This window comes from Lactuca serriola, chromosome 3, assembly GCF_051521515.1.
Source record: "Lactuca serriola cultivar US96UC23 chromosome 3, Lser_US96UC23_V15, whole genome shotgun sequence".
Taxonomy (NCBI): domain Eukaryota; kingdom Viridiplantae; phylum Streptophyta; class Magnoliopsida; order Asterales; family Asteraceae; genus Lactuca; species Lactuca serriola.
The window spans coordinates 193,378,210-193,388,947 of NC_136410.1; positions in this window are offsets into that span (position 1 = coordinate 193,378,210).

Sequence of the window (10,738 nt, forward strand, 5' to 3'; positions counted from 1 at the left end):
GTGTATGCAATGAATACTATGAAGTTTCTATTCCCTATGGAAGAGACAATATAGGTGCACTGTGCAACATTGTTTCAATTTATTAGAAGGCAGACTCTTGGTTGAAGTTCATGTCCTTCTGGGTTAGAGTGGTGATAGGATTTGCTATATTAGAGAAGTTGCCGATGAATCTTCGATAATAGCCCGTAAGCTCTAGGTAATGGTGTACTTCGGTCGGCATTTTTGGTGCATTCCAATCCTACCCACTTCAATCTTAGCGGGATTGAAATGAATCGTTTTGCTACTGACCACCTAACTGAGAAAATGCACTTTGTTAATCCAAAACTCAAACTTAGAGAACTTTGTATAAGAAAACATTGCAAAATTGGTCCCTATGGTTGTAAAAAATACATGGTTTTGGTCAAAAAACCTTTGGTGGTGCATCACTAGTCCAATTTTGGATACTTTGCGCAGTTTTGGTCCCTATTCCATTATCTTTAACACCTTGGCTATTAACTTTTTTAAAATGATAGTTTTACCCTTAAGGACCATTTTTTGCATCTGTACATTTACAAAACTACAAGGAACATTTATGCATCTCTACTTTTTAATTTTATTTAACTACTATATATTAGTTCTTTTTCTAAAATTTTTTTAATTTCTTTAATTGTATTATTATATTTTAACAAATATTATTTTACAATATAACATTTATATAGGGTTGTAAAGGAACCAAACAAACATGAACAAGGGCTTTGATATGTTTTACTTGCACTAGATTTTATTTATAAAGTCCTATCAACTAGTCTTAAACACAAATAGGCAGCGTATCTAGTCGTCAAGTAATATAGTTGTGGTAAGAAATAGTGTCGAACTCAAGGAATGTGATAGTTTAGATGGAATCTTCGCTTGCACGCAATGTAATGCCCAGTTTCTCGTATACTAATTCTGATGTTTATTGTCATTTTGGATTGGCCACGACAAGGTGAATGGATCACCACGACGTGGTAGTGTGCAGGAAACACGCATATCATTAGTTCCCTCCATGACGTGGCAAGAATTAGCCATGGGGTGGTGAGCAGATGACGTGAAAAACCTATTTTTCTCCTCCTCAGACTCCATCAACCCCCTCAAGCCCTAAAGAAAACCCTAATCACTTTCCTTCATTATTGAACTAGGTTTAGTGTTCCTAAAGCTAAAGAAGGAAGTAGGAGGAAGAATGAAGCAAGTGTTCATTCCTAAAGCTAAGGAAAAAAGAGGGAGGAAGAAGGAAACCGTAATCTAGCAAGCAAAAAAATAATTAAAAAATAAATAATGCAATAAAATTATACTTTTTAATATATGCATAATAAATATTTATTAGAATATTATAATCCAATAAAAAATAGTTAATGCAATAAAAAACAAATTAAAAATAATTGACTATAAGAAATTAATAATGTATTAAAGTAACATTTATTAATACATAATCATCCAATAAAAACGAACTAATCAAATAAAATTTTTTTACGAAAGAATTAATTAGAAGAAATTAATAATCCATTAAAAATATTTATTACTATATACATATTATATATTAAAAATAATATTTTATCAATATACGCTAATTCGATAAAAATAATTAAACAAATGAAAAAAACATAAAATGTATAATTAAAAAAAATTAATAAGACAATAAATTAATATTTATTAATATATAAATATTGTATATTAAAAACAATATTTATTAATATTATTAATATATAATAGTCCAATTAAAAAATTAATCCAAAATTATAGAATAGAATAAAAATAATTAATGTATAATAATTTAATAAGACTAAAAAGAGGAGATGAAAAAATGGTCATTGTAGTTTGGTAAAAAGACGCAGTTGCATAAATGGTCCATGGGGGTAAAATTGACATTTTAAAAAAGTTAACAACTAAATTGTTAAGTTTACGACATAGGGCCAAAACTGCACAAGGTATCAAAGATTGGACCAGTAATGCACTATCAAATGTTTTTGATGAGAATTGTTATCGAGATTTAAAAAGCAATCATGATCTAGATAAATGAGTAATGAATGATATGAACACCAAATGTAAATATTAATGAGCAAGTTTGTCTTGAACTGAGAATTCGAATACAATACTGATTACAAATATAAGCAGAAAGACTCGTGTCTCTACTTCTATCCTTAGCCCCTATTTATAGGAAACAAGAGTGTAAAAAAATACTAAGTCTAGACATTATGCTTCGACATAAAGTGACTTAGTAAATAAAATATGCGAAATAGAATAGACAAAGCTTCGACTTTTACAACAAAATGACTCAACATTCTCCCCCTTTGTAAGTAGTCGAAGTCACTCAATTAGTGAGAAATTGAGCAACTGAGTGCATTGTCCTTCGAATTTCTGAGTACCAAGTGATTATCTTGTTCAGCTCCTTCTTGTCTTTATCATTGTCTTTGTGTAGTTCTTCATACAAACAATATAGTTCGTGTATTGCGAAGTTTTATATCTTTCAATATCAGCAACTTGAAAAAAGAATCTCTTTGCCTTTTCCTTTGTGTCTTTCCCTGCGAACACCATGCCAAATGGTTTGAGACAAAATTCACCATCAACATATTTCATCAACTCCTGTTGTGGCTTCTTAGGTTCCATAGAAACATTAACCTTTCTTCCAACACTTGAAGCAAGCTCTTCATCAGTTAAGGCCAAGCAATCATAGTAATTATCTTTGAATATCTTTAAATGCCCTAAACCAAGTCTGAACACATCTAAATCAGTTTCCTTCATTTGATTTTCTTCCATATCTTTCAAAATTAATGCCACTTGAATGAGATCATTGAGATTCATCAAAGGAAAGCCAGCAATTGAGAAATCAAATGGTTTGTTGTCTGCTCAAACTACAAAGTAACGAAAGTTCTGAAGCGAATTCTCGAACATGGCATCTTTCTTGATAGCCGTCACTCTTTTTATCTTTACGAAGGACCAAAATTCATCTTGATTTTTCCCAAGCACAGCATGAAATCTAATTTTCAAGTATGTGTAATCATCAGGATCTTTGAATCTTTCACTGACCTTGTACTGTGTTGTGATAAACATCATTTCGTTAATTGGGAAGTCTAGTTGGCACATGTCTGAGTTCGAAGTGGCATGGCTTTTCCGTGGCTTTTTCTCAAATGCATACATGTGATTTCCTAATACTCTGGATTCAATTGATTTGAATGACCATAACTTTGCAGGATCTCCTTTGTTCATTGTTGGTGGGTCATTTTCTCTTAGCCTCATTATGCTTTGAATATGACTCTGTTTCTCTATCGCAGCATCGATTTCATCTTTCTTCTCCTCCTTCAACTTTTCATGAGCAATACCTTTTCCTTTCCCAATATTTGAAGTATCAGGCTTCGCACTTGAACTTCCTTTATCTGTTGAACCAAGTTTAATTCCTTTAGGAATTACTTTTGTAATTGGTTTTGATGATACTACTGTTGAGGGAATTGAACTGGTATTCAAAGGTAATGTCGTTTTTAGTTGAGTCGAATACATTTTCCCAACAAATTTCGCATCCTCCCCTTTACTTCCTTTTACTTCTCCCCCTTGCACCCTTGTGTAAGCAGGTGGGGTATTCTTTGGCAAAAGCGAAGTAAAATTTGTTACGGGAGTCAAAGCCTTCTGAATAGCCTGTTCCAACGAAGTCACTTTCAGGAGTTAAAATTGTCTTAGAAGTAGGCTTCAACACAATGGCTTTTAGTTCAGCTAACAACTCAATGAGCTTAACGCACTGCTCCTTGTCATCTTTGCGCTTGGCTTCGATACTTGGCGTAGTGGATTGATAGTCTTTAACAATCTTTGTGAGTGCATCAGCCACAATATCAACACGTTGTTGTACTGTCAAATTTTGCGAAGTAATCTGTTGAAGTTCTTTTGCAATCTCTTGCTTCAATTCTTCGAAATTCAACTTCACATCCTCCCTTACTTTCTTGACATCTTGGACAAATAGAACAATTCTTTCTTGTAAGGCACCATCAAAGTTTTTCCCTTGAGCTTTATGCCGATGCTCATTGTTTTGATTATTATCGTCTATCTTCTCAAGCAGTCTTCTTTCAGCTGCTTTTATCATCGCATCAACGCCTATACCAGAAAGTGAATGCTTCGCACCAGAGTCAGCTTGTGACTGAAGAATGGTATTTAACTTGCGATTCAGGATTTTGAATTATTTACCCGACATAAGCATGTGGTCAGGTATTTCCTCCTCCTCTGAATCAAAGTGAAGTTCTTCAAATGTTCCTACGAAACCACCTCCTTCAGTTTCATCATCGGAATGAGCTTGAGAAGTTATTAGTTGAGGATCCTCAGGGGATTGAGATGGGAATAGAGTCATGAAAGGATGTTTCAAAACATGATCAAATATGGTTGAAGTTGTAACACATGGGTTTGAAATGGGAAATAGTGGTAATGAAGTATTTAGGCTTTTAGATGAGATAGGTAACGAAGTGGAAAAAATAATAGGTAATGATGTTTCGACACTCGTGATAGGTGCCCCCGTATCAGATACATTGACAACCATATCAGAAGTAGGTACCTCCTCATTAAATGATTCAGTAGAGACTACTTCGAGTGGAATTGTGGTTGTAGTAGAAACATGTGAAGTGATATTTGAAGATGTTACCATTGATGAAGTCGAAATAATCAGAGTTTCAGGAACAACTTCATCTTCTGAAGAGCCATCGCGAACAACAAGCTTCCTTTTCTTATACAATTTCCCAGTAATGTGCTTCGCAACATCATGGGCTCGCTTTTTCTTAGACATCGGAGAAGTAGGTGCAAGGATTTCTATGATAACAATTCCCTTACTACTCACTTGAGTTTTGCGAATGGTTGGAGAATCATTAGAGGAAGTCCGCTTATGAGACATTTTGCGAAGCTTCTTTAAAACTCTTGATTTTGAAGGTATAATCTCCTTTGCAGGCTTGTCGGATCCAACCTCCTTCTGAATATCTTCCCCTACTGAAGACTTAGGTAATTCAGTCTTTGTTTGCTCCTCATTCTCTGACTTCTTTGCTTGCTTGGAAGACTCACCTTCAACATTTAAGAAAACTCCAGTTTGAAAATCTGGATTGATAGTCTTCATATATCTGACGAGCACTTTATGAGAAGAATCTACTTTGCGAAGCATTGTATCAGGAATTCTTGCAATGTTCGTAAAGATATTTTCCTCATCCTCCACTACCTTAGGGCATTGGTACTTGGTAAATTCTGCAACCTCTGCACCTTCAGGGACTTGAATGCCTGCTTTTTCATAAACTTTTTAAAGAATCAAGCTCCAATAATGAGCACACGAAATCCCCTTTTCTACAGTTGTATTTTCAAGACTCTTAATAAATTCCTTCCATAATTGAGTCCTATAATCCACACTTAGATCGTAGTATAACCTCATGACCATAGCATAGACTTCCATCCTGCCTCGGTCAAGACCTACACTTCGACCTGTTAAACACCTGAGGAAAATTCCAAAGAGAAAATTCCACATACATCGCAAGCCTGACTTTCTGAAATCACTTATTTTGTCCAACGGTGGTTGATTCCCCATCTCATTGAACATATGAACTATTTGTGCATTGTGAGGTTTGAAGAATGGTGTTGAGTTAGGAATCTCGAAGAAACTAATGAACATCGACTTTGTCAAACGAATCCTTCTATCATCCACCAGGTTGAAAGTGATGATGTCTGTTGCTTTGTTGTATGAAGTTGTGGAAGCCGCCATTGATAACCAAGTCATCGGAACAGAAAAAGAGTTAAACATCATTGTGGCTAAAGGTGAGCGTTTCAGAGCAACAATTAACATCTTCAAATCCTCTAGATACGTCGACACAACAGCATCAACCTGATAATTTATACTTTGGATTTTCATCAGAGGTTGTGAGACAATTTCTTCAGTGTTGGATTGATTTGCTGCCATTGATGAAAATTAGGAATAACTTGAGAAAAGAATTCTAGGGTTTTCGTTCGACTGAGAGTTATGAATCGTGTAAAGATTATAGTGAAAAATTACCTTTTTATATATTGACCCAAAGTTGAATCGTTGATGAATTATAGACTAGGTTACCTGTTCCTAAAAACTCGTAATCAATATCCGTTGTAATGATCATGCCCTATTAAATGCCTTGAAACTAGGGCCAACGGTTATTTTAAACCCTTCGCAATCTCAGCTGTCAAAAAATTGAACCCTTCATTTTTGAGGTTAGGCTCTTTCGTTTATGGGATGTTAAATGAAGTCATATGCCAGACTTGTGAAATCGTCAGCCTAAGTTGGTAGTACTTAGAACCTCAAGGATTTCGTGAGTGCATGCGATTCAAATGAATGAGATAAGAACCAATTTTATGAAAAATTTGGGATTCTGTGATGTCAAATTTTTGTTGACACAAACCAGTGAAACCCCAGGCAAAGGTTACTTCGTTAATTACCAAGAGAGGTAAGCAACTGCTTTCGTGTTTTCGCATGATATACAATTGACTACATGTAGATAAGTATCAAAGGGCTTCTTTTATAGGCTTAATTTGGTGGTTATAAAAATTTCGTTACATGTCATCCTAAACAGAAGGTGAGTAATTGTAACCGAAACTACTTGTTTGATCGTTTTGATCAGGGACAAGACTGCTTTTGATTATTTTGAAAAGTGACAATGAATTCAAATATATACTCACACAGAAATCATATTCATAATAAAAAAAAATTAAGTGTTGGATCCTGTTGGGAAACAAACATCGTGGGCTTCGAACATTTGATCAGGATCGCCCATACGAATGAATATTATTTGGAGAATATGAAATACCAGGTACTGAAACAAATGTTTCGTATAATTCTAGAACATGGTTCCCCGTGAATTCCTTAATGTGTGAAGATTTTGGGTTTTACTTGCTTTACGGACTCATGAAATAAGATCATTAACACAGATTGATGACATGTCTAAATCACAATTGGTTGGATCAAGTGACCTCATGGACATGTGTCTTTGTGTGTGCTACGTGTTAAGAAAATTTTGTGATGAAAAAGATTTGTTGTAAGATCGAATGTACCACTATTATTTTCGGACCAAACAGAATACTCTTAACTCATGTGAGAAGAGTAAGGTAGCTCGTTAGATTTATGCAAATGTAAGCCTAATTGGGATGAAATTTTCGTACGAAAATTTCATTAAGGCTTTCGTTTGATACACATAGAGTGATTTGAGGCTTGGGTCGACATGCAGCAGCATGCTTCTAGAGACACCCTAACTAGTATATAGTTCAAAGAAATGATACCTTCCCATAGAAACCTAAGCATCTCCTCTTCGAATTTTGCTCCCAGTAGTACTGAAAAACACAAAATTAAAAGAACAAAAATCTTTTTGTATTTTTATATTTTTGAAAAGAAACAAAAATATTTTTGTGATTTTATATTTTTCAAAACAAAATTTAAGAAAATAAAACAAATTTAAGAAAATCTTTTTGGAATTTTATATTTTAAGAAAATGAAATACAAAGAAAAAGAAAAGCTAACTACGAACAAATGAAAATATTTTGGTTTTTCGGGTTTTCTCAATGCTTTAAAGAAGAAAAATTAACTCAAGTTACCCAAAATGCAAATGTGAATCGTAGCGAAGCCTCTTAACGCACAGTAACTTCTGAATGATTCCAACTAAGATTCGCTGAATGAACGTTTGTTTACTTGACAAACTTCTTTCATCCTTGAGTGATATTATTTGGTACTGAATTCACATCGAGCATTCCTAAACCTGCTAAAATTCTCATAAATGATTTTTCATCAAGAGCTTTAGTAAAAATTTCAGCAAGTTGTTCAGTGGTCTTAGCAAAATGTAGTTCAATATCCCCTTCCACTACATGATCTTTGATAAAATGATATCGAAGAGCAATGTGTTTTGTCTTTGAGTGTTGTACAGGATTGTGACAAACGTGAATTGCACTTTGAGAATCACAGTACAAGGGAATCTTTTTCATATTTATAGCATAATCACAAACTTGACTTTGGATCCAAATAATTTGAGAAGTATAGGCAACAGCTGAAATATATTCTGCTTCAGTAGTGGAGATAGCAACAAAGGTTTGCTTCTTCGATTGCCAACTCACCAGCTTCCCATCTAAAAGTTGACATCCACCACTTGTACTCTTTCGATCTAAAGTACATCCCCTTAGGTCATCATCCGAAAAAGCTTGAATGAAAAATCCTGAATTCGAAGGATACCAGAGACCTAACGAAATTGTCCCCTTAAGATAGCGAAAAATGTTTTTCACTGTAGTTAAGTGAGGCTCTCTGGGATTTGCTTGGTACCTGGCACAATTACACACTGAAAACATAATATCAGGCCTACTTGCAGTTAAGTACAATAAAGACCCTATCATGCTTTGATAAAGTGTTAGATCAACAGCAGGAGCATCTAACGAAGGAGTTAGTCTTGTTTCCACTACCATTGGCACTCTAAGATTTGTACAGTTCGTCATTCCAATCTTCTCAAGCAGATTCTTCGTGTATTTTTCTTGATTGATAAAAATTCCATCCTTATTCTGTCTTATATTCAAACCAAGAAAATTATTTATTTTTCCCATCATGCTCATTTCGAATTGACTTTTCATAAGATTTTCAAATTCAATAGACAATTCAGGGTCAGTTGAGCCAATAATAATATCGTCAACATAGATTTGAACAAGCATTAGATGATTACCCACTTTCTTTCAAAATAGTGTGGGATCAACTAATCCTTTCTTAAATTTTGACTGTTTCAAGAAATTGGTAAGAGTTGCATACCATGCTCTTGGTGCTTGTTTTAACCCATAAACTGCTTTGTCTAGAATGTATACATGATTAGGATGTTCCTCACTTACGAATCCTGGTGGTTGTTTGACATAGACTGTTTCTTCTAGCTCTCCATTCAAGAATGCGCACTTAACGTCCATTTGATAAACATCAAAATTTTTATGAGCTGCATAGGCTAAAAATATGCAAACTGCCTCGAGTCTTACGACAGGGGCGAAGTTTTCTTCATAGTCGATTCCTTCTTGTTCCAAATATCCTTTTACTACAAGCCTAGCCTTGTTTCAAATAATATTGCCATCTTTGTCGGTTTTATTTTTTGAAAATCCATTTTAACCCGACAATCGAAACATCAAAAGGTTTAGGAATTAGTCTCCAAACCTGTTTCGTTCGAATTCAGCCAGTTCGGATTGCATGGCAACAACCCAATCTGAGTGTTCCATTGCATTCTTTACTGTCTTTGGCTCTATTTTCGAAATAAAAACATTAAACACACACAATTCTTGATTCGCATTAAGTACCTCGTTTTTGGCACGAATCTAAGCTCTAGTCAACACACCGCCTTGAGGATTTCCTGTGACCTGTTCTTTGGGATGACTTTTTATCCATTTTTCCATTGGTGGATATGTCGGATCGAAGTCTAATGGTGCATCCACATACACTTCTTCGTTTTCAGTTTCATCAAGGGAAATATTGTCATCAAATTCATACTCCCCCTCAACTGAACCTTTAAGCTCCATCTCAACTTGATTATTATCTTGATGCTTGCCCTCAACATGTTGATCAACTTCCCCCCCCCCCCCCAACTTGATTATTATCTTGATGCTCCCCCTCAACATGTTGATCTACATGTCTTTTCTCCCCCCTCGAAAGTATAACCATCTTGAACACTAATGTCATCATTCGTATGCTCCTTCTCCATACGAACTTCAGACATGCATTCGCTACTATTTGAGTCAGATGTATAAGTAGAGTCATCATTGTGTTTTGAGGATTCTAGTGTTTGATTATCAGCAACATGAATTTCAGCATCAATCGCCCTATCAGGAATACCAAATATTAATTCATAATCAAAATCAAAAGTATTTTTAGTTTCAACTTGATTATTTGAATCAGCTATGATTGGTTTTTGTTCGAATTTGTGATCTATCAGCTTAAGAAAATAGTCATCAAAGGTTAAGTTGAAAGTCTCTTCAACTTTTCGTGTTCGCTTGTTTAACATACTGTAAGCAACATAATTATGCGAATATCCTAAGAATATGCCTTCATCTGCCTTCGCATCAAACTTGGAAAAATTATCTTTTAAGTTCATTATAAAACACCTGCAACCAAAAACATGTAAAAATTTTACATTAGGTTTTCGATTGTTAAGTATTTCATATGGAGTAATATTGAATCTTCGATGAATGAATGAACGATTCTAAGTAAAACACGCAGTTGACACGGCTTCAGCCCAAAGATATTGAGGTAAGTTCACATTTGTCAGCATAGTCCTAGTCGCTTCGCATAGAGACCTATTCCTCATTTCGACCACACCATTTTGTTGTGGTGTATATGGTGATGAAAAATTATGTGAAATTCCCTTAGTTGTGAGAATTGAATCCAACTTTTGATTTTTATACTCAGAACCATTATCGCTTTTGATCTTCCAAACACTTTTTTTAAGACTCATCTCAATCTTCTTGATAAAGTCGATCATCGTTTGAGCAACCTTAGATTTTAACCTGAGAAAAAATACCCATGTAAATCTAGAAAAATCATCAACAACAACTAAAATGTACCGCTTTTTATTAAGTGTATCAACAGTTGACAGTCCACATAAGTCGATGTGAAGAAGTTCCAGTGGTTCTACGATATTCGAATCTATAATGATTGGATGTCCTTTTCTGTGTTATTTTCCTTGTTCGCAAGCTGCACATAAAGTATCATTATCAAATTTAAGTACAGGCAAACCTCGAACCAAAT